The sequence below is a fragment of the Camelus bactrianus genome, chromosome 15 (assembly GCF_048773025.1).
Source record: "Camelus bactrianus isolate YW-2024 breed Bactrian camel chromosome 15, ASM4877302v1, whole genome shotgun sequence".
NCBI lineage: Eukaryota > Metazoa > Chordata > Mammalia > Artiodactyla > Camelidae > Camelus > Camelus bactrianus.
In genome coordinates, this window is record NC_133553.1 from 55,454,343 (window position 1) to 55,482,150 (window position 27,808).

Sequence of the window (27,808 nt, forward strand, 5' to 3'; positions counted from 1 at the left end):
ACCTGAATTCTCTATGGGGCAGGGAAGAAGCCAGGATCCATTTCCTTAAGAAGTTATTAAAATGAAGGGAAGTATTTGATGCAGTGTGTGTTTCCTAGCAGGAAGATTTTCAGCTAATATGAAATGTCCAAAAAATAGCCAGCCCTAATCAATGCAGTCACAGGGAAATAATGGTAGTAAGAGAAACCCATCAATAAAGTGATATTATGCTTCTCCCAAACTCCTGGTGGGGAGAGGATTTTATGGATTGAGATTTTTCTGTCCTCTTCCAGATTAATAGAAGCAGGCACGATTTCAGAATGATAGCAGATGTTGTGGTTGTTTGTAAATATCCCTGTGCTTGTGAAATATTGAGACATTTCAAGCCTAGATCTTAGAGGAAATTTTATTGTTTTTGCTCAGATATACTTGAGGGAGTTTCATCAGTCAGTTGAGGTTGTATAATTGATTGTGCTGATATCAGAATTGAAATAAGATATTAAAACAAGGTAAGCTTGAAGTTCTTGTCACTGGCATTCTTACATATGATTTTAAAGTATCTCTGAGGTTCTGTTTGCATGAAAACACTGTGGTTTCTTCAGAATGCCTGAATTTGAGACTGGTTCTTTGGTTTAAAAAATACTGCCAGGGCTGAGACTTTCATGATACATTCTATAACATATGACTATTCTGTTAAATAGGACATGGCATTCCTTGGAAGTCAATTTAATAATTTATCTGATGTTTATAAATAATGTTATCCTAAGAGTTGATGTACAACAATATTCATTAGCTATATCCTGATTGGCATTTTAACCTGTAATGCTTTTTTCCGTATGTGATACAAATTTATGAGCTTTCTAGTATTAAATGTTTTCAGTATTTTGAGTTATTATAACTTAAATAAGAAAGCCAAAGAATGAAAATGATTACCTAAAAAGAAGATCATATTTATTAGAGCTCAGCTCCCATGAGATGACCATATCAGTTCCAGAAGCTCCTCCCATGCAGATAAATTGCACCAGTAACAGACTTTTTGTTGTTGTTTATTAAATGTTTCTCAATGCATTGAAAATACCATTCAAATTTAGAGAATATTGGAGGGGGTGTTAAATACGCTACTCCTGTGGGGTTATTTTGTAAAAAAAAAAGGGGGGGGTGGATCTTGAAGGTGACCAAATATCAGTTTTTGGAGTCTTTTCCTATGTGTAGGTGTTTCTGTGTATTTGTGATGTGCATGTGTATGTGTGTGTGCATGCGAGTTATGTATGGGTGCATACACACGAGATTGATTACAGTTAAAAGTGCAGTCGTGTGCTTATATTTTGCACTTTATTGAGCACTCAGATGTAAATGAAAAATTAAAAGGTGGTTATATTTAGCTGTAGCTGTATACTCAATGTATGTTGCACACAGTAGGAAATGCACATAAAACTAGAGAAAAAGCCTCAATATTGCAGCTATATGCATTAATTAAAAGAAGTTTGTTAAACTAAATCTGAAAAAAAACTTCTTTAATTGTGTTTACCCAAAAGCCTTTTCTTCCTAATTTAAATAGCATAAACATCTGGACTAAAGCAATATTAGAATCATGGCAGTAGTCAAGCAAATCTTGTGGAAAATAATGAAATTAGATCCCTGGTGTTGTGACAGAGTAAGGGCAGGATACATCAGTTCGATGTTAATAAAATTTCCATGAATGACTGAATACAATTAAGAAATTGTCAGTTGCGGCAATGAACTTTTGTAGCTCATAGATGTTTGCATCATTTGATTATGCTGGCAATTTAAAATTGTTTGTTAGTGTCTGTGTTGGGATATTAATTATGACCTTTATTACAGCCCACAATTAAACTAGTCGTATAGCAACAAGCACTCGGTGCTGTGATACTAAAGGGTCTGAACTATTTAGAAAGAGGTCTGCTGTGTTTAGGCCACCAGTGCCCTTTCAAACGGGAAATAATTTTTCAAAGATGCCGTAGCTCAGAAACTGCAGCAACTGGAATGAGTAAGCCCTTTAATACAAGAATTTCTTTTTAATAGTGTTTTAACAGTTTTAATTGCTAACAACATCTGTAAAACTGGAAAAAAAAGCATTTTTAACTGTGACTCCAAGATAAGCTTTCCCTGTTTCAGGAAGAGAAAACAATTATTCATTGGTTAATTAGCTGTAAACAACTTTTAAAAGACACATCCATTATATATGTAATTATTTGAAAAAAGGCTTTAATGTTACTTGTACTAATGCATAATTATTAGTGCTTGCTAAAAGGATTAACAGCACTTAGATGACCACTATTATTGAGAAAGATCACAGGGAAGAAATGAGATTAGCATCAGGAAGGAATGTGTTATGATGAATCAGATAGGATTTTTCGTTGTTGTTTTGTTCCATTTGTTTTCTCTTTCTTCTGCCCTTTGGTAGAGGTAATGTGGAGTCATACTACATTTTCAAAAACAATGTGTTTCAAACTCAAGGAATGGTAGTTTTTCATCTTTATTTTTATGACACGTAAAGAAAATATCTCACCAGACAAGAATGTATTCCAAGGCTTACATTGCTGCTAAGAGTTATTTATTTTTAACTTCGGGAGCTCTTAAAAAAACAATCAACAGTATATTATATTTTAAACCTGTGGTTATTAAAAACAAAGTAGTTACCGATAAAGCCATGAGCTATTTAGAGTCATGTGGGCTCATAGCAGCCTTTGTATTGTATTTATCAGATCATGTGCCTTGTTCCTCCTGGCATGTTGGAAAATTCACAACCATAGATAGAAAGTAAGCACAGCAGAAACAAAATAGTTCTACCTGATACTTGATTTCTGTTGAGGAAGTTCATTGTTGACTCGCTTCTACTGTTTGGTGATTTTGGTTGACAGAGAAGAACTGGGACATTACAAAATCAGAGAGTTTGGGTGTTGGCCCTTTTCCTTCCCTTTTGTTTAGCTCCTTTTTTCTATTAACTTTTAACTAGTTACCTGATATCATTATTAAAAAGACTCAAAGTTGTGCATTTCATTCTGCAGTGATGTTAATAAAGACATTGCATGGCCTGGGGACCAGAATGGGCTTTTGTACTTGTTACTACTGTATATTACAATTAACTCAGCTTAGGTGGTCCAAACACTTGGCATGGGCTCTCCTACCACATATGCCTGGATTTGATTCCACTCAAAAGAACCAAAGTTCTGGGGCTCTGGTTTCAAGATTTGCAAACCTAAATTTCCCAGGATGCCAGTTAAAATTTCAGTGGTGGTGACATCTTCTTCCTCTTCTTAAGACAGGGAAGCTAAATATTTCCTGGGGGAAGCCACTGTCAAATGAGACCTGGCCGGGAACACTTTGTAGACAGGAAGACCCTTGCATATTTCTCAACAATATAGTCTTTGCCCCAAAGTCCTTGACCAAGTTTTCTACTCTGAAAGTGAAAATGTGAGTTAATGTCCTTCGAAGTCACTCCAGCCTCTATTGAAGGCAATACTATTTTGAGTTTGAAATTTTTATAGCATTTGGCTTGAGCTTGCTACCTCTAAGCAATGGAGGTTTTTGTCTTGGGTGATGGGGAGCAAATTTGTTTGAACTGTGACGATAGCCAAAGGATCTAAGCAGAACTCTCTCATGGTTTGAGAGAACATACACGAGACGTTATTTCAGTGGCCATTTCATGGCAAGTGTCCTTGACTATTAGTTCATCTGCTGGATTGTCAAGACTCCTCCTCTCAGTCTCTCCCCTATCTTCATCAAGTGTCCTGAAGATTTGAAAGAGGGGAGAATGTCAGGAAAATTCAACTATGCTACCTATTCGTTTCTTCCGTATTTTTGAAAATTCCAAGTTTAAACACAGTACAGGGCCTTTGGCTTAGAGGGGGTTCTAAATGGATGCTGTAGGGCAGTTATTTTCCTTAGTTGACAGGGAAATTATTACATTTTTAGGGATTTGTGAATTTAAGCAGAGATGATTACTTCGAACGTTGGAGTTTTGCAAATGGGAAGCCTTGTTGCTCAATTTACTAATTTATTTTGTGATCTGTGACTAAACTGAGTAAAAATGCAAATAGTACAAGGCCCTTTCCATTTTATCACCGGATCAGTTTACTGATGGGAGGATCAGAGTCACTGAACACTCCAACACTCTTGTGATTCCTAAGTAGTTGGGTATTAAAAGCAGCGAAAGTGAAGACTACGGAAAGATTGCGGCGCTTCACACAGGGAGGTTTAAATGAAATCTAGTTATTTATTTTGGGTTTAAAATGAAGAGTCTCCAGCTCAGTTTTATTGGCCATTGTGACAGCACAAACAGGTCTGTTCCCCATCACACGCAACAATAAACTGCATTGCTGGGAGGTGGCAAACTCATGCAAAAAGGAAAGCATTTGGCAAAGGCTGAGTGAATAATGCTGCAAGCTTAAAGGAACCCTGTTAAATGCCTTTGTATGGTATTTGCGTACAACTTCTTAAAAACTGAAAATCACGATTCTGATTTTTCTTCTTTTGCATTTTGTAGGGCTCAAATAAGTTTCTTTTAATATTTGTGACATTAAAACTAATTGATGAAAATGCATTTCTTTCAAATGTATATATTAGTATTTTCAATGAAGCCAGGTCATCAAGGGAACTGTAAACAAAGGAAACCTTTTGCAATCCAGTGCATTGTTATCTGTTTAGAAATGCTACGGGTCAAATGAAATCCTAATATGATTTAATCAGCCTTTAACGTGGGATTTATCCTGAAAATCCTGTAGAGGGAGTGTGAAATTCCCAGTGGCTGTGCATAGATTGAAGATGCCTTCAGGCACAAATGATGGGAAACATTCCCAATGTAAAGAGATCAACAGCCCAGACTCACCATCTCCCCAACACTTCATAATATGAGAAGATCTGATACAGCACCAAAGTTGATTAGTTTAGCATTGTCTCTTCCTGATGTCTCTTTTTTAAAAATTATTTAATTAGACCAAGTGATGTAGCTTATTTGTGAAATAGGTCAAGGACTGAGTTGCAGGAAGTCCACACATGCAGGTCTCCAGTCCCTTCCTCAAAGCCTCCGGGGGCAGATGTATTTCTGCATTCAAAAATGTTCTATTTTAGAAAGGTAATATAGTGCATATACGGCAGATTCTGCAATACCTCCAGCTGGGTCTGGGGCAGCATCCTATAATCAAACACATTCATATTTCTGCATTGCGATGTATGAATATTCACACTGAGTGGGATAAATAAAGACTGGAAATAATCTCCTTGAAATTAGTTCAGGTCTGGTTTTGCTGCCACATGAGTTATGAAAACCTTTCAGAGCTTTTTGTTTTCAGAGTTGCAGATGGGAGATTGTGGACCATTATTTCTGTACTCACTTGAGCATTCCAGTTACTTCTGCATGTCAGAGTTTTAATTTTCATCTCAGTTGGGTCACAACATATCACTGTAATCAAACAAGCAAAGAGGGACAAATATGGTGAGAACCTTACTGGTAGATCCAATGTTTTGTTCTGTTTTTAATAAAAAATCAACAAATGTGTATTGATGAATAAATATGAGCCAAGCACTATGCTAGGTGCCCAGGCTTCTGCTAGAGAGTAGAAGCGTGGTCTCTGCCCTCAAAGAATTCATAATGAATTTAGGCACAAGAGACTTTCTTTGTCTCTCTTCTGCTCTCTCTCTCCATTCCCCTCCAGGCATGCAGGGAGTACTATCAAGAGGTATATAAACAAATGCTAAATTGAGTGGTCCAGGGAGCACATGCTTTAAGTCTGCAGTGGCAAATAGGTTTCAAATCACCTACCAAATGCAACTGATAGGCAATGGCTGTGTCCTATGCTATATGGATCAGTCTGAGATTAGTGGCAAGAATCTCCTTGTTGATTATTGATATACATCATGATGGTAGGAGAGTGGGTTGACAACAGATGTGCCATATATTTGGCATCTCTCTACATCTAGGTCGTCAACCTAGGAAGGATTTTTCTTAACAGGGATGTTTTGTTACTGTGGTTGTTGTACAGATATAGTAATAATTATTATTAGTATTTAATCATTCTATGTCAATTTTGAAAAGTGCCATTTGAGTTAGTTATTTTAAAAAATTTAAGAGCATATTCATGGAATTACATGATTGTAATTTGAAGACCCCTTAAATAAATATGGTACCTTATTTTTTTGTGCAGGGTTCTGATGTGGTAATTTTACATGAATAGAAGACAATAAAATTCTATGTAACAAATTAGATTATAGTCATATTGACTAGTAGTTGAGAATTTCTTCAGCTTAACTTTTTGTTGTCTTTTCATTTTGTTTTGTTTTACAAGTTACAAAAATGTGGTAATGCTAATTAAATGTGAACCTCTCTCTAAGAAACAATAGTCCATTTTGAGTTGTTGCTGTCTTTTGTTTCTTTTTTTTCTTTCCTTCATTATTTCAGGATCCCTATTTACCTTTGTTTTATTGGGATAGGAAGGCTTTATAAATCTTATTGCTGAGATTCTTTGGCTCCTCAGTTCATCTTCTGAAATGTTTAATTACGATGAACGCAGGATATTGGAAAAGACTTCATTCCAATATGATTGTTATGAAATACACATACACACGTATATGTATGCATAATGTGTGTATATGTATGTATAAATGTGGCAAACCTTCATTAATAGCAAGGATGTAACGCTCCATGGAACTTTTCTGTCTCCATTACCCCAAGCAATCTCATATGACCCAATCACAGAAAAACATGTCAGGTTTCTCCTGGCTCTGGTGTTTGACCTCTTCCCTTAAGAATTGGGTTTTGACATAAGCTTTCTCCAGTTCTGACTGTAATATCTTGAGATCTTATTTGAGAGATTTTTTTTCTCTTGAAATTTTATTCTCAGCTTTGGAAGGAAAAAGATTATTTCAGTCTTGTAAATTATTTCACATTTCACAGGTCCATGGTAAATTCTGTGGTGATGTAATTTTATATCATTAACAAATAGTGAGCTGAATATTTTTAAATGAATTCTGAGAAGTTCAAAGTTCCCTGCTGCTTGTGTGAAAGGTTAGGCCATCACATTTAAAGCAAGACAAAATGGAATAATAGAGGAGCCACAGGCATCTTTTATTTCTGTATCTTTGGGAAACAGCAGCAGGGATCAAACAGTTTAGCTATGACAGTGCCCTCCTAACCTGCCATGTACCTCCTTGGGGATGAAAATGGACAATCCAAGGGACCGAAAATGTGCTCGTCCAGAGTCTTCTGAACATCAAACTGGGCAATCATATCTATACACAGGGGAAGCCGATTCATGGCTGGCCAGAGAATGGCAATTCAGGCAACCAAATGAAATGGATTATAAAATTTGATTGGTATAACAAATCGAACTTAAAATGTCCCCTAGTGCATTTAATACTGAACTGGGAAATAGCGATCAGATAGTGTGGAACTGCACATTATTTTTGCCAAAAAACAGAATATTGACTTCTATACAAAAGACTTTTAAAAGAAATAGAAAAATAAAACTATCAATTTTTACCAGATATCAACTAACAAATAGACTTTATAATCAATGTAACACACGTTTATTTTAAAGATATGAAATGTATAATATTCTAAAATTCATCTTGATTCGATTGTTGAGACGAGTAGATTTGTATGAAGAAAATGATAAACAACTGTTACTTATTTTTTAAAATAACGAATAAAATAATAGGCATCTTAAAATTCTTCCAGCTTGGAGTCAATTTGAAATTCATAAAAAATATATTGGACAATTTTAAATACATGCAAATACAAGTGAGATACCCCTTCTGTAAGATAAATACAAAGATTATATTTAACTTTATAGTTTAAAGAATAAATCAAGTAAAACAAAGATTTAAAATATTTAACTTTGTTTAAGGGGTGCGTGTGTGTGTTTGTGCTTATTTTGCTCTATGCCTGTAATATCTAAAAACAGGTTTATGTCTAAAATGGGCTCATCTAAAAACAGTATCATGAATTTCAGATGATATAATTGACTGAACAGAGGAATCTGTTAATACATAGCATGTTAACATTTCTCTTACATTGAGGTACATGTGGTTTTAGTGAGTATATTTACTGTTACAGACATGTTTGATGATATGATGACCACACTTTGACTATGTTTTGTGTGGGAGTGCCAAATTAGAACATTCTTTATATCTACTCACACATCTGAATATGTCAAAGTCTGTTAGCAGCCTCATATGTGTATCAACATCTCTAAAGTACCTGTGGCAGCTGTGAGGTTGTACCTGCACAGCTCCAGCTACAGAAAGTGTAACTGACTAAGGTCCTCAGCTGCTGTGCTCTGAAATCCACTTCTGAATTTGAGCTGAGACCATGCCTCTTACGTGGCTCAGCCAATCACTGAGCTTGATGGTATGCCAAGTCAAGCCTGTTCCCAGAGCGCCTGAATCTCCTCTGACAGCTAATTTTGGCATGAGGACTCCCTTACAGCTTGCTGAGCCTACCTAGCGGGATGGTCTAGGAAGCGTCTCCCTATGTAGAAGTTATCTATTCTTCCTTCATATTTAGACTGCATCATGGTCTGAGGGCTCTCCCAGTCTGTCCTATAATCCCGTCTCAGCATGTGCTTCTCAGAGGACCCAGGCTAATACAGTGCTTTTAGTTTATCTTATTCTTTTTGGATTTTAATTATGTGTCAGCCTTATTTCTTTCAACTTCAACAGACTATAAGCAACGAGATGCTCAATAAATGTTTAATGAATTCATGAATGAATGGATGGCTTTAAAAGCAGGATTCATAGATAATGAAATTCAGATATGATATGATCTTTGTCAACTATGTGATGCCTGTTCTACCTAATTTCTATCCTTAAAATGTTTTGACATTTAAGTTTTTAATGAGTTTAAAACCTGAATACTGCTTGTGACTCACCAGGGGTAGGGCCATATTATTGTATTTTAGATGTTGACTGACTAGTCATTTACACCAGCACAGATTTCTGAAACATCTGTAACTACCCCTGGCTAGGAGAAGTGGGGGGTAACCAAGATGGATCTTGCTTTCAAGGTGCTTACTATCTCCATTGGCCGGAGATGAAATTCGCAAACTGCCAACACCAATTAGCAATTAGGCAGACTAAATATATGTATGAGATTTGAGACTAAGAACCTTTTCACATATAGCCAAAAGCACTCACAGATAAGTGGTCTACTTACATGCAGAGACAATATGGGGAGTTTCCATAATTTTCTCAATAAAATGAAACTCCACTCCCTGCTCACTTTGTTTCCCAGGCTTGTGGACTTCCAGTTAGCAATGTACAAGACTTGTGCCCTGATTAGAGACTGCAGCTCAGTCACTATCTATCCTTGCTATTCAAAGTTTTGTCTGCAGACTAGTAACATTAGCATCACCTTGGAGGTTGTTACTAACACAGAATCTCAGACCTAACTCCAGAACCGCTCAACCAGAATCCTTCAACAGCTGATGCACATGCACGTGTAAGTTTGAAAAGCAATGCTTTGGAGTCTAATCCTTAGACTTGTTTGAGGCTAGGATGAGACAGATCATGGCAGTCCAGAAATTTCCAGGATTCTCAGGTTGGGTAGCAAGAGTCTCAACTAAGTATTGGATTCCAAACCTGATGGATCAACACTTCTTCATTAACTCTTTAAAAATCATTTATTTACTTTCTAAACCTGTATTGTTAACAAAAAGATTATAAAAGGCTTATAAAATACATGTAATATAGTACTTTAAAGAGAATAATAATAGCAACAACAAAAATCATAGTGATGTTGTTAGAATAAAAGGTAAAGAGAAAATATGATTAAGAAAAGCCATGGGAGAAGAGGGTACGCAAAGTCTGTGCATAGAGATCTAGTGTCTGTGTTGTGTCTTCTTTTGCAATAAAAAGATTATTGAGGGCAGTGGGCATTATGCTAGTCAATACCACTTGTATAATATCCCCATGAGACAGTCTTTCAAAATTTACTGCCAGGGAAATTTTTGTCTAATTTGAAGGGCTGCTCCTTTCTTTATGATAATAAAGCTTATATAAATTCTTTCTTTCTTTCTCTTACTGCCAGGAAGCACAGGAACAAATTTTATGACAACCATGCAAACTATTTTAACCTTCACAACTGGAATACTTCCCTTTTCTTTCTTTTAACACTTAAAACCATTTAATCTTACTGTATATATGTTCTATATTTTATCTCAATTCAAATCACTTTTGGAAGGGATTTTTGGTAGCGAATAATAACTATTGTATGAACATCTAGTCAATCAACATATTCTGTTTCTCTTCTGTTTGACTTTGAAAGCGATGAACAATGATTTTTTTTCTGCATCACTAAGCAAAATGGGTTGCTCACATCCTCTTAACCAAACTCTGATATAGCTAGTTTGAACATTGAGGGCATGAGCAGTAGAAGGTGAATTCTAATAAAGAGGAAGTGATTAAGGAATGATAATATTGAAAGCTATTCCTAAAGGAAAGAAAGGAGCAACTGTGAAGTTGAACAAATTCAGAGACTTATGTAGTTGTGTACAATACCCCACTAAAATCAGTCTCTAAGGATCAACTCGCATGATGTGTTGATGTCCAACCCATGGAGGTGAGACAGCTGAGTCTGCCATTTTCAGTGTAAGCAGGGACACATCCACCAGCAAGTTTATAGTCCTACAGATAGTTTCTTTTCCTGCATAAAGATGTGTTCTTGTGGGTGGCTGTGGCCATGGCCCTTGGAAGGTGGAGTTGGCTACCTGGTGGTGTGTTTTCCCTGTGCTCAGATGCAGTACCACCCATTTTAATACTTGAACATTGCCATTAAAGTTCCATCCATTTAAACCCTTGGCTCTTGATTGAGTATAGATTGAGCAACATCATATTTTCACTATTTTTCTGCATTTGCTCTTTGGATGAATGAAATGTTTGTGACACATTTTGAGGTGTGGAGAGGGGATCAAAGTTGAAAAACCTTGAAGGTTCTGGAGGAGGGAGAGTTAGTAGGGTTTTCTTATTTATCTGTTTCTAATTTGGTTGTTTTGTTTGCAAGCCAGTTGTTGGGTGGGCAGGGTATTTTTCAAAAAGAATCCCAACAGCCTCCATACAAGTCTACTTATATACATATATTTCCTGCTCAGTTCTGTGAGCTAAATTCTGGGAATCAATCTTAATTTTAGATTTTCTTGCTTGTAGCCAATTATGTTGAACATTAATGTAATTGAAACTTTATCTTTTTAAAATCTGTGAATAATTCAGTTTTGTTTTCCATAATATTGGCCCTTAAAGAATACTGATTTCAAAATACAACACAGCAAAATTTTGAGTTTATGGTCACCTGTGTGATCTGTGAAAGGGATATATAGCCTCTTCCTGTATACTTTTTATGTGAATAATTATTAGTATGTTCATAGTAAATAGTGAGTAGTCTGGCTTTATTTTCTTATTACATTGTAATGGTCTTTTTAAATTGTAGAACTTTAATTAAATGTCAGTATTTTACTGAAGTTCCAGCATTAATGTTGTTTATGCTTGTTCTATGACATTCTGGTTTCTTAAAGTTGTAAATAAAATTGTAGGCCAAATTTGTATAGAATCTTACCACTTGTTAGTTCCACTGTTGTACAGTATTTATTTTGTAAATGATGGTTGTCAGCCTATAAGTTTTTTCCTTGTTATACTTTAAACATTTTACAGTTTTCATTAATTTTTGTAGTATTGACATCATACCCTGTGATTGCATTTTTTAAATGGTGAAATGAAGTAAGATGATCTTTATTTAATTATGTCTTATTGGACTAGAGTTTCTCAATCTGGGCTGCACAGTCGAAACACCTGGGGAGCATTTAAGAATCCAGTAGTCCATGCCACACCCCAGATTAATTAAGTCAGAATCTCTGGGGTTTGGACCCAGGTATCAGAATTTTTTAAACGTCCCCAGCTGGTTTGAGAACCAGTGACTGGGGCAGAGAAGCACATCTGCTCTGAGATGCTTCTGATGGCCCCAGTAGATTTTGCAGAAGATTCTGTGCCTCATTCTTCATGCCCATTTGGTGTGTTCCTGTCCTGCTTCTTAAATCAATTTCAAGCCAATAACAGTTTGAAACTGTGTAGAAGACAATGGAAGTATTTTATAACAAGTTTTACCCAACAAAGTCATTGGCTTATTACAATACATGGAATTACAAACTTTGAGCCTTGGTGGGCATAACTGATTGATTGCATCTGAAGTTCATTATAAGTGCTCTGTTTATGAAATAACCAAGCAAACATTCCACTGAATTAATGTTCAACACTTAAATTGAGTCTGCTATTCAAAGATCATGCATGTGAACCCACATGGCAGGCATATATACAGAAAAAAAATATAGATACAGATAGATTTATATATAGCAATTTCCTTGAGCTCAGAAGAATTGGTTAGTCTGTTTGGTGCTAGGAGCCCTCAAATTGGAGACAGGAGCCTGAACTTTCCCTCTTCCTCTGTGTCTGCTTCAGCCTGAAGATTCTGTCATCTTTATTGTGCAGACAGTTAAAAATGTAAAATCAGGTGAGATTGATTTCTCCTCTCTCCACCGCCCACATTTTTTTTTTAAGTGCAGAATCTCTGGATAAATATCGTTAAGTAAAAAAGTTTAAGTGCCTGCCTCCTCTGACAGTTACAAATAATTTTATACAACAGGCAGACAGACAAATTGTGCTGATTGTCTGTATTTCTTTAAAAAAATAAAAAGGAGAGAGGGAGAGAAAGTCTGGCCTGGAGACTAGAGTAAATCACAAAAGTGATCTCAAGTGAACAGAGATAGATTTCTGGAATACGGTGTGCAATGAAACCACTGACCTCTTATACATGGGTTCATGTCTTTTTCTACAGAAACAGATGGGTAATAGCATAATGCCGAAATCATGCTCTACATAATATGGACCTAGTGATTGCAGACCTGATTGCTTGCCATATGGTTGCTGAAGGGTTGAAGAGAAAATGGGATGATATGCAAACCCTTAAAAGCAACATTTTTATTGAATGGCCATTACATTAAAACCCAAACTCTGCAAATGAAGGCAAGAACTGTGGTGAATAATGATGAAATAACAAAGCAATAAAAGCGGCAGCAGCATTATATGTATTTTGTTTTCGATATACGAACGAAGGGCAGACTTACTTTTGTCACTTTGCCTAGCATTATTATGAGTGTTGGGGGTAAGGTGGCGGGGCATAAATGCCTTTAGGGCAGAAATACTGTATGTGTGGAGCACTGCTGCATTCACTAGGTCAGAGAGACAAGGGAAACAATCACTTGTCCCAGAGGAACTGAATTTGACTCAGAAGCTACCTGCAGTATGTGACTAACCTCTGTGAAGTTCTGTATACTGGCAAGAAGCTAGTAGTAAAAACCTGTTTGAGAGTCTAGTGTGATAATACAAAATGAAGATGCTTGTTTACTTTTTGCCTTTGAATTTCCTCATGCAGATTTTGCTGTCGCCTCACTGTTGGCAAACAGGTGTATGGGATAAGGTAGACATGGTTTCCCAGAGCGTATGACAGTTTAGTTGAGCAGCTGTGATCTGTTTTGCTCTGAGTTTTGCTTTTAGTGTGTTACCAGGAACAGATAGGTTTTTTTTTTTCTTCTTTAAAGAAATTTATTTTATTAGCTTGCTTCAAATTTGCATACACTTCATTTCCTGTCTCTGTAATGAATGTCTTTCAATCATGTAAAATCATAAGAGTTTGCATTCTTGGAAATGAAACTCAAATGCATTAAACTAAACCTACGAAGAGTGTGTGGAGGGTAATGAGGTGAGAGGTAGAAACTCAGTCCTTCAGTGAGAAGTCTAAAGCATCTAATTTTATTTTAGCATGCAAGAGCTACTGATCAGGACCAAACATCCAAACTTAGTATATATTATTTTGCTCACAAATCTATGGGGGTTTGAGGATTTATATTCTCCAGTGCTTACCCATGAAAGTTCACTCTTCAAGAAATGTGTGTGTTTGTTTTTTTAAAGCCCACAAATGACAACTTGCTATGAATTAACTTCCTTATTAAACTCTTTCTACATATATTTCAATTCCTAAGGGTTAAACTATATGACTGAGTGGTCAGAGTAGTTCCTTTCATTTTCCTCACATTTCTTTTGAACAAGTCTACTGCTTTAATTCATGTTTCCAGAAGCAGAGAAGTCCCGTGAGAGTTTTTAAGTTCAAGTTGGAAAGGGTTTTGGACCTCTTATAAACATTGTACTTGCCCATTGTTTATAACAAGTTTATTTGGAGAAAGAGGTTGATGTTGGCTAATATGAGTTTTGGGGTGTTCTTTAATTTACCTTGATTCTTGTCCCTCATTGTTAAGCATGATGAAGAGTTGAATTGTTAAGCTGAACTGTTAGGTCCACTCTCAAGCTAAGTGGTTACTTGTCTCAGAGGGCCAGCTAAAGCACAAATCCCTGCACCCCTCCCGCAGAGTTTTCAGTTCAGTGGATCTCTATGGGGCGGGTTATACTTTGCATTTCTGACACTTTCCCAGTTGCTATCGATGTTACTGATCCCTGGGACCATGCTTTGAGAATCATTGGCTATGTTTTTCATGTCTAGGGGGCACGCAGAAACCTTAGCATCATAAACAACTACTGATTTGAACATGGAGAGACTTTTTTGAGCCTTCAGTTTATTTGATGTTTTTAAATAATGGCCTGCACAGCTAAGACAACTAATGAAGCCACATTGAGCAAAAACAAGGTGGCTTTGTCTGAAGTAGGAGTGGAGGAGGTAGAGATGGAGCCACCTTAGCCCTGTGAGATGTAACTGCCCATGTTTCTTCACTGCTGTAATCAAGCAGCCCGGTCTGCATCCTGTGGCAGTAGGCATAGCTTTGGTTTGGTAGCCGAGACCTGTGCACCTTCGAAATCTCATTTGCCTTTGTTGGGAGAATAAGAATTTCTGTAGCAGTGTTCAAAGAACTCCCTTCCACTTAAATGAATCCCGGAATTGTTAGGCATTTCATCAGCCTCATTGCTTTTATGACTTTCTGTGGCCTAAAGACATACGACAAGCATCGTATAGCATTTAAGACATTTTATGTATGGCAAAAGAGTCCTCCCTCCCCAGGGATGAGGAGCATTTTCCTGCCTAGAAAGCTGATTTTTATACAGTTTGACTAGTGACATATCTCCTGTGTGGCAGAAATAAGTTTTGCATAACTTTTAAGAGCCCGGGATGACCTATTTAACAGATACCCAGTGCTACATAATGTATTTAGGTCAAGTATTGTGTTTGAGCTCCTCATCACTCTTGTACTAGTCCTGCTCTCTGTGAAAACCTCAGGTATATCACAGATACAAATATAGGCCAAGGGATGTTGCCTGATATCAAAATGTAATAAATCTCTATATAACGTAATTATCATGTCACCCAATCCTACCACCAGAGTTAGAAAGGAATCTCAGACTTTAATGAAATATCTGCCCTACCGGTTTTACTTTAAGGCATTCACAATGCTGCTATTAACACGGTGCTGTGACTGGGAACCTGGAAAGCATCGGTGCAGCTAAAGTGCTTTTGAATGTCATTACTATTTGGAATACTTTTCTTTAAAAATTAAAAGAAAATCGTGGTCTGCTATCATTTTGGGGTAACTTTTTACTTAAGTCGAATGATTAAGTTTTGACATATGTCTGTCAAGGTTGGATTTTTCTTTTCTTTTTTTTTTTTTCCTCTAGCAGAGATTTCTCAGGTAAAGGTTGAAGCCTGACTATGGGCAGTGTCATTAGCCTAGTATGTAGGAAGATGAATCCAGCCATCTTATAACAATACCCCATTGCCTCCAAGGATCTTAAATTGTATAAAAGTAAATGTGCATTTGAAATGAGATGTTGAGAAAATGCAATTCAAAAATTATTCTAAGCTAGGTTTTAACATATATTTCTCAAATACATTTGTTCCCTTTGTATAAATGGACAATGTTGATTTTTTTTTTAAAGAATAAGTGTTAATAATACCCTTTTTTTTTTTTTTTAATACTCATGCCTCACTTCCTCTCCTCCAAGATGCCTAAACTAGTGTTTTGAGCTTCAGGTCAACTATATCTGGAAGGGATAAGAAGAACAGCTTCTAATTTAATACTTTAGCTTTGGTATGTAATACACTATTATTCCATTTTCTTACTCACAAACTGAGATCTACTTGGAGCGTCAATCTGTTGTGTACCAGAAGTTAGAAATCAGCTCTCCTGCCTCATCTTGTAGTTATACCTTGGCTGCGGTACCCAGGCTGTAAAATCAGTGGGTCTCAACCCTGGCTGCACATTAGAGTCGCCTGGGGAGCTTTTGAAAAAAATACCAGCGCCTGGGCCCCACCCCAGCCCATTAAGTCAGCATCTCTGGGGATGGGGCTTGGGCAAGGATTTTTTTTAAAGCTCCCCAGGTGATTCTAATTGTGTAGCCAGGGTTGAGGACCACTGTTTAAAATTAAACAACATATAAGATAACCCTCAGTCTAGAGGAATCACCTTTCAACATTCACATCTCTAGTTACAAATTGCTACTCTTACATTAAATGAAAATTGATTATACACATGGAGGGAGAGAGAATCCATGTTATGAAATTCCTTTTTGTAACCTACTTACACAGAGAATAAGGCACTTGATGGAGGCTTGAGAACAGAAGCTCTGGCCAAGGGTTATGAATATGAAAACGATGACTGCACTGGATGGATTCCCCCCGACTTTGATTTAGAACAAGAACTGGTGAGACAGGGCATGAATGCACAAAGCCAGACAAGTTACCCACTCTTTTCCCTCATCAGCATTTATAAAATGGTGATAGTCATAGGGTGGTTGTAAGAGTTAAATTAAACATACTACATATTGACATACTGAAGGCGCGAGGTAAGTGTTTTAAGATAAAGAATTAAGGATCACAGTTTCTGCTTTAGGCCAAATGACAAAGCAGTAAATTTGTCTCTCATTACTTTTATTTATATCTGTGAAAGAGTTAGATTAAAATGGATGCCAGTAGGTATATTATGCATCTTATAACCAAATGTAAGTGACCTTTAAATGAGCTGTTATTTGGATTATTTGAGTGTTCTCTATTATTGCAACTACTTGATAAATGATTTCCTCCTCATTTTCCTCTTTCTAGTACTGTTTCCTAGATGAATATGATGTTAATACAGTTCATTATTATACTGCAATAACTGTGGGAGAAGACCTATTTGGAAGTAGGGCACATGCCCAAGAGCTTAATTTTGTGAATAGTGGTCTTGAGCTAGTGAATGAGGAATTCCATGTGAGATGTGGTTAGTGGACTCCCCAACCCTGCTATTGCTCATCTTACCTTGGTTTTAGAAACCTCTGTGTTTGTTTTTGTCCATCTTCCGGAAAGTAAATACATATTTACTCTGTATTTTTTCTTTACTATGATTTTTTGTTATCGTAATTATTTGAAAACATCATTGATCAACCCTAACCATTAACAATTTATTGCTTACGTATTTTACTTACCTGGTCATTTATCAGCTTTTATTTTTAAAGTACTAGTAAATTTACTGGCACTTTCAAAATAAAAGATATCTAGCAAATTTTATTGATCTTATTACATGATTAGTTTTGTGTATGTATGAACTTCAGCTTTTACATGGTTTATTTCTAATGTCCTGATCTAAAGCCCACCACTGAATTGGTAGATGTGTTAAGTTGTATTACATTAAAAAATGCAGTAAGATGGCATGTACAATGTTGTTTTCTTTAAAGAAAGGCATTTAAGTTTTATTTATAACCATGAAACAATTGTTACAAATACAGAAGCTTTTAATCATTAATTTAGGTAATTTATAGTTATGTTTTCCTATACTCTATAATCTTAGAATTTGGAGAAGAGTGTTTAAGTGAAATGGGTAGTGTACTTTTGGACTCAGGCACATTGAAAAGCATTTTCTAAATATAAGACTTGCTTTTGTTTTTATGTAGCTATAATAATGACCTCAGTCTAAGAATCCACATATGAATTTATGTGACATTACTGCATTAAACCTTCCACACTCAAAGAAAAAAACAAACTGCCCTTAGAGGAGAAAAATCATTCCACGTGGGGTTGCCTCATTCTATCTCTTTGTCCCTTTCCCAAGGCTGCATCTACGGGTCTTCATTTTGATTAACAGCCTTTCTTAGGAAGTGGGAGGCAGAGACCAAGATGCTAAACCCTCTCTGAAGTGTGTGCTAAATGATTCACAACAGTGTGAATGAATCAATTTCTGCAAGCATTCCCAACCTTTTAAATATGTAGTCTGCCAAATCTTTGTTGGATTATGTTCAACAAAAAAAGCACCTTTCTCCCTGGCACCTCTTTCCATGCAACCCACAAGCATGCAAGTACTCCTTTGTGTTTTCAACTTCATTTACTTGCCCCAGAGATAGACAGTGTTTTGGAGAAGCATCTAATATTAATTTGCCTTTATATTTAAATGTGTTGAGGTCTGCCTCTTTTACTTTTATCATTGCTGTTACTATTGGGGTTCATTTTAATTGCCCCAAATGTTTATGTTAAGAAACTGCCAGAAATTGGAGAACTAAGTTTTGGCTCATCCCTGTTGATGCACAGATACGTATGGTGCCGAAGAGGGATTACCTCATCTCAAATGGAAGTGCAGTATCTTTTTCTGAGTATTTATTCATTACTTTGCAGGAAAATAAGTTAGCAACAGATTTACAGTTTACACTTAGCTAATCATGCGTTTAGGCAAAGGTTACTTGATTTTTAAATGCATCACAGTAAAGGATGAGAGTCCATTCTCAAAACCGATCTGAGACCCAAGTCTCCTCTCCAAACAGTGTGATCTAATTTAAGGGCCACTGTCTGTTGAGGGGAAGTTGGTGGCTATATTGCAAGGACAGTAACATCAACACTCGGGGGTTGTCTTTTATTCTGATGACTGGTGATGTTCTCCCTCCAAATGGGAGTACCTTTCAAGATAGGCATCATTGTTTTAGAGCAAGGATATGCAAGACAGTTCAGAACTATTATAAGTTCACTAGAACAGAGGCTTTCAAGGTCTGGTCCATAGACATTTGCACCAGAATCACCTACAGTACTTGTTAAACTGAGAGATTCCTGGCCTGTCCTCAGATCTACTGAATCCCAAGGTGCCCGGGGGTGAGGCCCAGGAATCTGTATGTTCCCCAGGCTCCCCAGGTTAAGCTTCCTCAAGTTTGAGAACATTGCTGTGGCATTTTAACATCCACTTTAACATCTCTACTAATTGTTACAAATGATCATTCATTCCCATCACACAAGCAGGATATTCATTTTGAGATACATTTGTTACCAAATATATGGCAGGAAGAAAAGATGAGCTATCATGTAGTTAATCAATACAGAAAAAGAGAGGAAAAGATTGAATATCACATACAAATTGTTTTAAAGAAATTGCTCATGAAAATGAATGGATACACATTAAGAAAAGAAAATTTAAGCCCTATCAGCTGAGGAAGATTAGTGCTTTGATCATATCTTCAGATTCTCCCCAGGTCACCCCCTCTCCCTCTTTTCTCCTCACTCATTATGAAATTACTGTGAGGTGTCTTAGAATGTATGTTCTGAAAGTTATGAACAGAAGTTTTCTCTTTGAGGCAAATAATCATCATATTAACTAGCACCAGGAATTTTTTGAGAGAAAAATCAAGAAACCTCACCTAGACACGAACAATTATTAACATGCCTGACTGGTGTAATGGAGACCATCAATGGTTTGTATAAGAACACAAGATTCCATGGTATCTATGTTGGGGTGCAAGATAAATCTGATTGTATTTTAAAAAGAAAACTTAAAAGTTTGTTGGTTTCCCAGTATTATAAAATTTGCTTTTTTCTTTTTCATTTCATAGTTTACATAGATGTAAGTTTAGGGTTAGTTTTTTTTAAGACAGTACGGATGTTTCCCATTGGATGAGAAATGGAAGTTATTCATTGACTAAGCTGTGAAGCTCTAATGGGGTTTGGAAAATCTGAATTGCTGGTGGGCTACTATCATAAGAGAGTGTTCCTTTTTTCCACATCTACCCAAAGTGAAGGCTTCTTTGTATCACTCATTCAGACTACTGGGGTTGAATTATATACTTCCCCTATCAGTGCCATACAAATTTCTTTCTTTGAACAATCAAAATCAGGAAGCCCAGAAAAGCAAAATCACATCTCGATGGCCTCCATGTATGCCCTGGTTGCTTTTCCTGTGCACTGATTATTTTCTGGGTGAGTCTGGGTGAAGCTGCTGTCACTCACCTGTTAACATCATGAGCCATTCTTCCCCTAAGGGAGAGAAAGACAACTAGGCTTGAACTGCCTCCTCTTGGGTCAGGTTTCCTAGCAGCAGACGCTGAGACAAGGATGTACTCAAGAGGAGAGAGAGAATGAGAAAGCAGGACAGGGAATGTGGCTTCAGCTAGTAGGTAACTTCAATTTACCGCACAAAGTTGATGTCCCTCAAGTTGAAGGAGCTGGCTTTTGTAACCCCGTATCAGGCAGTCCGTGTATGGGTTGATAGGGGAGGGCGTTTGAACACCTCTAGTGAACTGGATCCTGTAGGCTGAGGACAGTTCTGCAGAAAAGAGGGCAGCTGAGGGTCTTCAGCAGCCAACACTCCCAGCAGCTGGGGCAGGGCTGCCCCTGGCGGAAAGGAGTCCCACTGGAGAATCAACAGCATCCACCTTTCGCCTTTTGAATCTCACCTTTCAAATTCCTGCTTTACTCTGGATTCATCATGCTAGCATTCTGTTCAGAAACCATCCAAGACTCCTCACTGCCCAGAGGTTTTCTATTGTTCCCATCTTTTTGGTTTCCAATCTTTGTCTCACTTCTCTCCCTAGGTAAACAACCGACCTTTGTCCTGCACATGTTTCCTGAATCCCTTCCCTTCCTCTCCACCTGACATACTTCCTTGCTCATTCCTTCATCTCCAGTGCTTTCTTATTTATACATAGAACTTAGAGTCAGCAGAACAATAATTGAGTCCCCATTTGAATACATTTTTATTTGGGTAAATTACTTCACCTCTTTGAATCTTGGGTTCTTTACCTCTGCAAGGGGCTGTTTAGCTCATGAATTCAAATAGGATGTTGCATTTTAAAGCCTTGTAGAATTCTCACCACAGCACCCACTTATAAACGGGTCTACCCACAAAGACACTGTGCTCCCTTTATTTTATGACCCTTCTTATATTTATTGTGTCAACTGTTTGGCATTTATCATAACTTGATATGATATACTTGAATTATGATGAGATCTTACCTTTGGCACACTATATTCTTAACTAGACGGTAAGCTTCTCAAAGGCAGGTGTTGGCCATCATCCATAATGGATGATACAGGAAGTCTTCCATGGAGGTTTGTAAATGAACATGCTTGTCAATGACAACTTGTTTCTGTACCAGAAAAGTGTAGAAGGAAAGAAGGTTTCAAGCCTAGATGATTACAGTTGAAAAATCCATGTAAGTTTAGGTTTATGGTTCAAACAGAAACTTGAAAGCTGATGGTGATATGTAATGAACAGTGATCAAATGCTAACTAGAGAAGGGAACTTTTTATGGAAGCAAGGGACCTGTGATGAAAATATGTGTCAGAAGTGAGTGGTTCTAGTAACCAATTAGGCAAGAGGTTCCAAAAAAGTTATTTCCCAATTATTTGCTCTCTTCATATTTATCCCATTTTCAGTTTCCTTAGAAACTTTGAGTTTGTCTTATATACCCTTCTTTCAAAACTGGAATATTTAGTTAAGATATCTGATTGGAACCATATGTCAAAATGATTAGAATCAGTAGGTTAATTACAAAAGGCAATGTTATTAGGAATTATTGTTTATTCTGTTCTGAGTGGCTAGAGTTCATTTCTTAAAGTATATTCCATCATGGCCTAAGGGTCATTATAGACAAAACTCTTAGCAAGTCTGACTTTCATGATTTCACTCGGTGCACTGGGCTTACACAAGTGGCTATTGAAAACCGGCCAAGATGATTCACTTTTTGTCACAAGATGAAAAACTTCTTTCAATATGGTTCTATCTTGAAATATCTGTTTTCTGCTACTGGTGAGATACCAGTGACATATAAGGTAGTAAGCATTCACTGAACATGTTAAGATAAGTAGTTCAAGACTTTAAAAATCTGAAATTTAGGATGGTGCTGAAAAAATACAAGTGGACCACATCACAATAAAAGAAACTTACTCATTTCTCTCCTTTACTTCCCAGCATAACTCTCAATTCAGAGATGGAGGAGAAAAACAAATTGTGAAAGCCCTAGAGGAATGCCTAATTAGCCTGACTATTCCTACTACCGCTGGCATTTATCTCCTTTTAAAACAATCCACAGTTTATGTGTGTTTTTTAGCTGAAACTTAGGAGAAGAGAACAGATAGGATATTTGGAATGTCATACACAAGGAAGCATTTCTGTCAAACACATTATTGAAGCTAGAAAAAAAAATGAAATTGAAACAAAGAACACCTGCTACTTTAACTGATCTAAAAAAAACATAATGTTCTTTACTTGCCGACTGGAAATACTGTATTTTCAGAGAAGAGAAAGTGCTAATCTAAATGGGAGAAAAATGTAATGATTCACAATGCAATGAAATGAAATCAGAAATATTTTCAATCGGGTATTTTAGTTTGTGGAGGGGTAGGTAGTTTGTATAAAAAATGGTTTTACTCGTCAGGTGGTGAATATTTCTCACAAATGGCAGTAAAGAGAGTAAAATCGGTTTGTCACTAAAGATTTTTTTTTATTGACATCTTTAGCTTGTCTTCATGCCAGTAATTAAATTGCTAATTATGTGTTTCTGTTACTGTGGTCATGCTTTTATTACATAATTGCTTCAAGTTTTGCTCAAATCACTAACAATATTTATTTAACCTTTTTGTGCATTAGATAAATTTTAATATATAAAAGCTTTGGAACGAGTTCATTGACTCTGTTTTGATTAGCAAAATCAAAGGAATTCTAACCTTTCTTTATACTTACATTGGTTGGGTCACATTTTCAATGAGATTGCTGATAATTATTAATTCAAGTAGTAGCAATCATTGAAAGACCAATTGAAATAGAAGAGAAAAAATACAAAGAAAACTTTTCAAAAGCCTAGGGCCCATTACAGAAAAAGAAAATGATCTTTTTTGAGGTAATCAGAAATATAAACTTAATGATTTGATCTTTCATATATGCTCAGATTTTTCCAAAATACATTTGATTAAATTGTGGCTAATTCAGTTACCAAGCTTCCCTTCCCTTTTTGAGTGGAAGCATAATTTTTGTCAGTGTTTCAATATATTTGTGATTTTTTTTCTCATTTGTTTATTTTATGCAAACCATAAGAGACATTTTTCTCAGTGAAGATTGCCTCTTTATTTTATTTTGAAATATTTGTATATTTATTTCATTAAATGAGATAATGCTTTTTCTTATTAACATAATTTCCAGTACATTAAACATATTTCTCCACAGACAGAAGAGAGGAATCAAATTAAATGACAGCTAAATCACTTGCAGCAATTTCAACTGTTAAAAGAAATAAGTGTCTCTGTTTTCTTTGCGATCACAAGATGTGCTGTAAAGGGAAATGAAATACTAAAGAAAGAAGGGAAAACATAAAGAGATAATGACTGGCTTATTGCAGTAATACCACTGAGAAAAGAAAAATTCACTACAAATAAAAGGAAAAATAATATAGTGGATTTGAAAGTTACCAAAATTCATTTCTTATTGATGAGTTCAGTGGAAGCCTAATACTAAGTAAACTGATGAAAAAAATCAATGCAATAAACTATGAATGATGAAAGTTGAAATAAATACTTTGCGTATGGAGGACCATTATTCTAAATGTCTTTAATTTTTTTAATAATTCATGTATTTATAAAAAAAAGGAGAAATTATTGCTTGGTGGACTCAAAAGGCATGTAAAAAGCATCTACTAGAATCTCATATTTGGTAATAAGTCCAAATGATATTGGTGACCTTATGATTTTTTAGTATCATGTCCTGACTTTGGCAGAAATGCATTAGGGGAGGTGAACCTTACTTTTAAAAAAGGTGCTGATAATATCACTGGTGCATTTATATAGTGTACTTTCTCCATCAGGGTTAAACCACTTTCAAAAAAGACAATTAATTTTTGGCCCATAGAAAGAACAAAACTCAGGATACATATTATGTGTATGTAGGTTTACAGTATGCTTGTGAATATTCTGGGGGGCAGCAATGGCACTTTTCACAAAATTCCGTGTTGCCACACACATAAGCTTATGCATACATATGTGCGTGTGTTTTTTTTTTTTTTTTTATACTGGCCAGGTTGTTCATTTGTTCAAATCAGAGCACCCAGGTTACCTGGATCTGTATATTTGCAGGTGGGCTTATCCACTCATTTTCTCTTTTTTTCACACATCATTTTAAAAAAAAAAAACACTAGTTAATTTAATCAATTCAATCAGAAGGCAGTCAATTCAGTATGGGGAGAAAAATCTCTGGAGCCACTTTTACTGAATTGATTTTGACTGAATTAACCTTCTAATACAGTTGATCTCGAAGCCCTCTCTTCTCAGACTCCTCTCTCTTCCCCAGTCAGTGTGCACCCTAACCCTTCACTCTCTCTCTTGCCTTTTTGCCCTGCCCTCTTTCTTCCCTCCGGCTTTCCCTTTTCTTCTTCGCTCAGACAAGTTGAGAACCCTTTTGCACCTGCCCCGGTCTTCCTACTCACCCTCCCCTCACCCCTCCCATCGCACACACAGGTAACCCTTGCCCACTGCGGGGAAAATACACATCCTAAAGCTAGTTTTTCTTTTTTTGAATTACAGAGACTTGAAACAATTGCTTTGCTGAAAACATCTGGCTGCCGGGCTAGACTATGACTCTGAAGGTAATAATTGTAATTTTTCCACTTTTAGAGACCTCTTCTTCCCAAAGGTTCTCGGTCCCCGCTCAGTGTAAACTTTCCCTTCATCCCTGGGATGGTTTGCTTCTCAGGGGGTCACCCTGGTGAGGGTGTGTGGGAGCTGCAAGGCAGGCAGGATCTGAGGGGTGGGGGTGGGCTGGCCTGGGGAGGGGGTGTGGTCAATGTTCAGGAAGCCTTTTGTGTGCCCACTTTGGAAATGCTTCCTCTTATCTTTCATTTAGAATGCAGGGGATAAGGCAAAAGTGCAGGCCACATGCACGAGATTTTGAATTATGCATTAAGCTGATAATGCCCCAGAATGCAAGCTTATGTCAATAAATAGCTAGGCTGGTGGGAGGAAGGAGGTCACTTTACCTGTGCTGAGGGTACCACATAGGGAGAGAACTAGAGGAGGCCTGGGTGAAGGGTGAGAGGGAGTTCACACGCTTTTAGCTTGCTCTGATGAAGCAGCAAGAAGAGTAAGTTAATATTGAAATTATTGTCGAATGCTTATTTGCTTTTAAATTGATTTAGCCAAGATAACAAGACTGTTTCCACTGTGGGCCCTGTGTGTGCAAGTCTGCATTTGTGGAAGGGTGAGCCCTTCTGTGGAACCTTATGTAATGAAATTCTGCCTAGGGGAGAAATTCATTTGGGTCTTTTAATGGGACCTATAAACTCTTTAAAAAGGCAAGATTTTTCATGATGAAATTTGGCAAAATACATAATAAAACTCCCAGGGTATGTTACACGGGGTATCCCTTTCTGATTAATATGGAGTAGAAAGGCAGTAGAAGTTAAGCTAGTGGAAGAAGCAGAAAGATTAAAAGAATGCTATAAATTATCTCCCTAACCCATGATACAGCACTCCCCAATGCTGATGGAAACGGAGTCTTTAACCTTAGCATTGCTTCTCTTGCTTTAGTAAAGTGCATCAATGTGTGGGATCATTTTCTACTGTGAGAAATTAACTATGGTGCGTGTACACACACATGTGCATGCACATGTGTGCTTTTAAAAAATATTTAGTTGTGTCCCAAGGAAATGGAAAGTAGGAATAGGGACCTTAGGACGTGAACAACTGAACCTCTGTGTTTTTCCTCACAAAAAAAAAAAAAAAAAAGAATAAATTACATGTGCATTTCATCATTTTCCTAGTCTTAGTTAGCAATTTGCAGCCCCCAGTTCTGCAAATCAGAAGCTTGTGCTTAGTCTCTGTAGCTGTGAACATGTTTGTGAGGCCGATTCTATATGCACACTTGCATATACACACCAACAAATTAAAAATGGATCTCGGAAAACAGCCTTCTCCTCAGAGTCATATCAAGCAGTGTTTAAATTAAATAATTTGCAGAGTGTGGGGAATAAAGCTTTTGTAGCAGTATCTGGAGGTTATCTTCCCTTGGGAAATTCCTGCCATTTAGTCCAATCTGGTGTGTGCCAATGAGACTCACGGGCACGCACACACACACTAGTAAGTAGATTTTATTTTACATCTAAATTATATGCATTTCTTTGGGTTATCTGCCATTTTGTATTCTCATAGAGGGGAAAAAAAAAAGGGACAACTCCTGTGTAAGGGTTGAGGTCATTCAGATCCAAACAAAAGCAAGGAGAGGTTATTAGTGAGCAGGAATGAGGGGAGGCCGACTTTTCCTGGCATAACGCCAGTTACCCCACAGCTCCTGGAGGAGTACGGCTGTGGTCCAGAGAACGTTCCAGCACAGGTCAGTGTTTGAGTTTGCTCCCAGCATCATTGACTGATGGCAAAAGAGAAGACATGGCTGTGATGAGGTAATGTGAGTGCGTAAACCGCAAGTAGCAGGAATTAGTTGATGTCTTGTACTTGTGCTGCTCAGCCCGTATATAATCTGAACTGGATGTTAAGTTTACCAGTTAGAACCTCATGTTGTGTCTCTAGTTGACTCATTTCTCTATTGTCAGATGTATTCAGAGTCTAATCGGCACACCTATCCACCTGTGGATAAGATGGGCCAATCATAGTAAAGGTGGTGAACAAAATGTTAACAGGAGGCGGAAGACAGAGAAAGAGAGAGACAGAGAGAGAAAAAAATATCTGCCTATCTGTGTCCAGGGAATTAAAAAATCCTGGTTATGGAAATTGGGATTTTTCAAGTAAAAATATCTTTGTATCCTTTAGACTCTCACTTTAATCCCTTACTTAAATAAATTCTTGCAAATTCCTAGTAGCCTCTATAGAAGCCATGAGTTAGAATGAAATTCCAATGAACCCCCCATTCTGGCTCCCTTTGTCTCCTGTCTCCCGTCTCCCTTTGACAGAAATACTGGTGTGCTAGTTTGGTAGGGCCGCCATGATGAAACACCATACGGACTGGGCAGCTTAAACAACAGAGATTTATTTTCTCACTAGTTCTGGAGGTTTGAAGTCAAGGAGTCAGCAGGCTTGGTTTCTTCCAAGGTCTCCCTCCTTGGCTTGCAGATGGCCGTCTTCTCCCTGTGTCTTCACATGGTTGACCCTCTGCTTGTGCATATGTTTGGTGTCTCTTTGTGTCTGAATATCCTCTTCTTATAAGGACACCAATCATATTGGATCAGGGCCCACCCTAAAGTCTCCATTTTAACCTAATCCTTCTTTAAAGACCCTGTTTCCAAATATGATTACATTCTGAGGGCTTTAGGACTTCAGCATATGAATTTGGGAGCACACAATTCAGCTCATACTAATTGGACTTCCAAAATATTTGGTAGAATGATATTATTTTCATTTATTTCTGCTAGCTTATTTAGAGATTAGTTCCCCCAACCTTCATTCTCTTATGCATTTTATTATAATTGATTGAAAGTAATTTATTACAATTAGTATAGGTAGTTGTGTTTTGTTGTTTTAAGTGGTGAGGGTTGGAGAGACAGAGAAAAAGAAAAGCTTTTTAAGAAAACAGACAAGTCTTGCTTGAAGTTTTTTGAAAAG

At 37.0% G+C, this 27,808-nt stretch overlaps 1 long non-coding RNA gene across 1 annotated transcript in view; it reads left to right on the forward strand.

Moving 5' to 3' along the window:
• Nucleotides 1-27,808, forward strand: part of LOC123615917 (uncharacterized) — a 489,917-nt gene that overhangs the window by 180,256 nt on the left and 281,853 nt on the right. The window contains exon 2 of the long non-coding RNA XR_012498976.1: nucleotides 24,782-24,843. This is a non-coding gene — a long non-coding RNA (uncharacterized LOC123615917). The remainder of the gene's footprint in view (nucleotides 1-24,781; nucleotides 24,844-27,808) is intronic.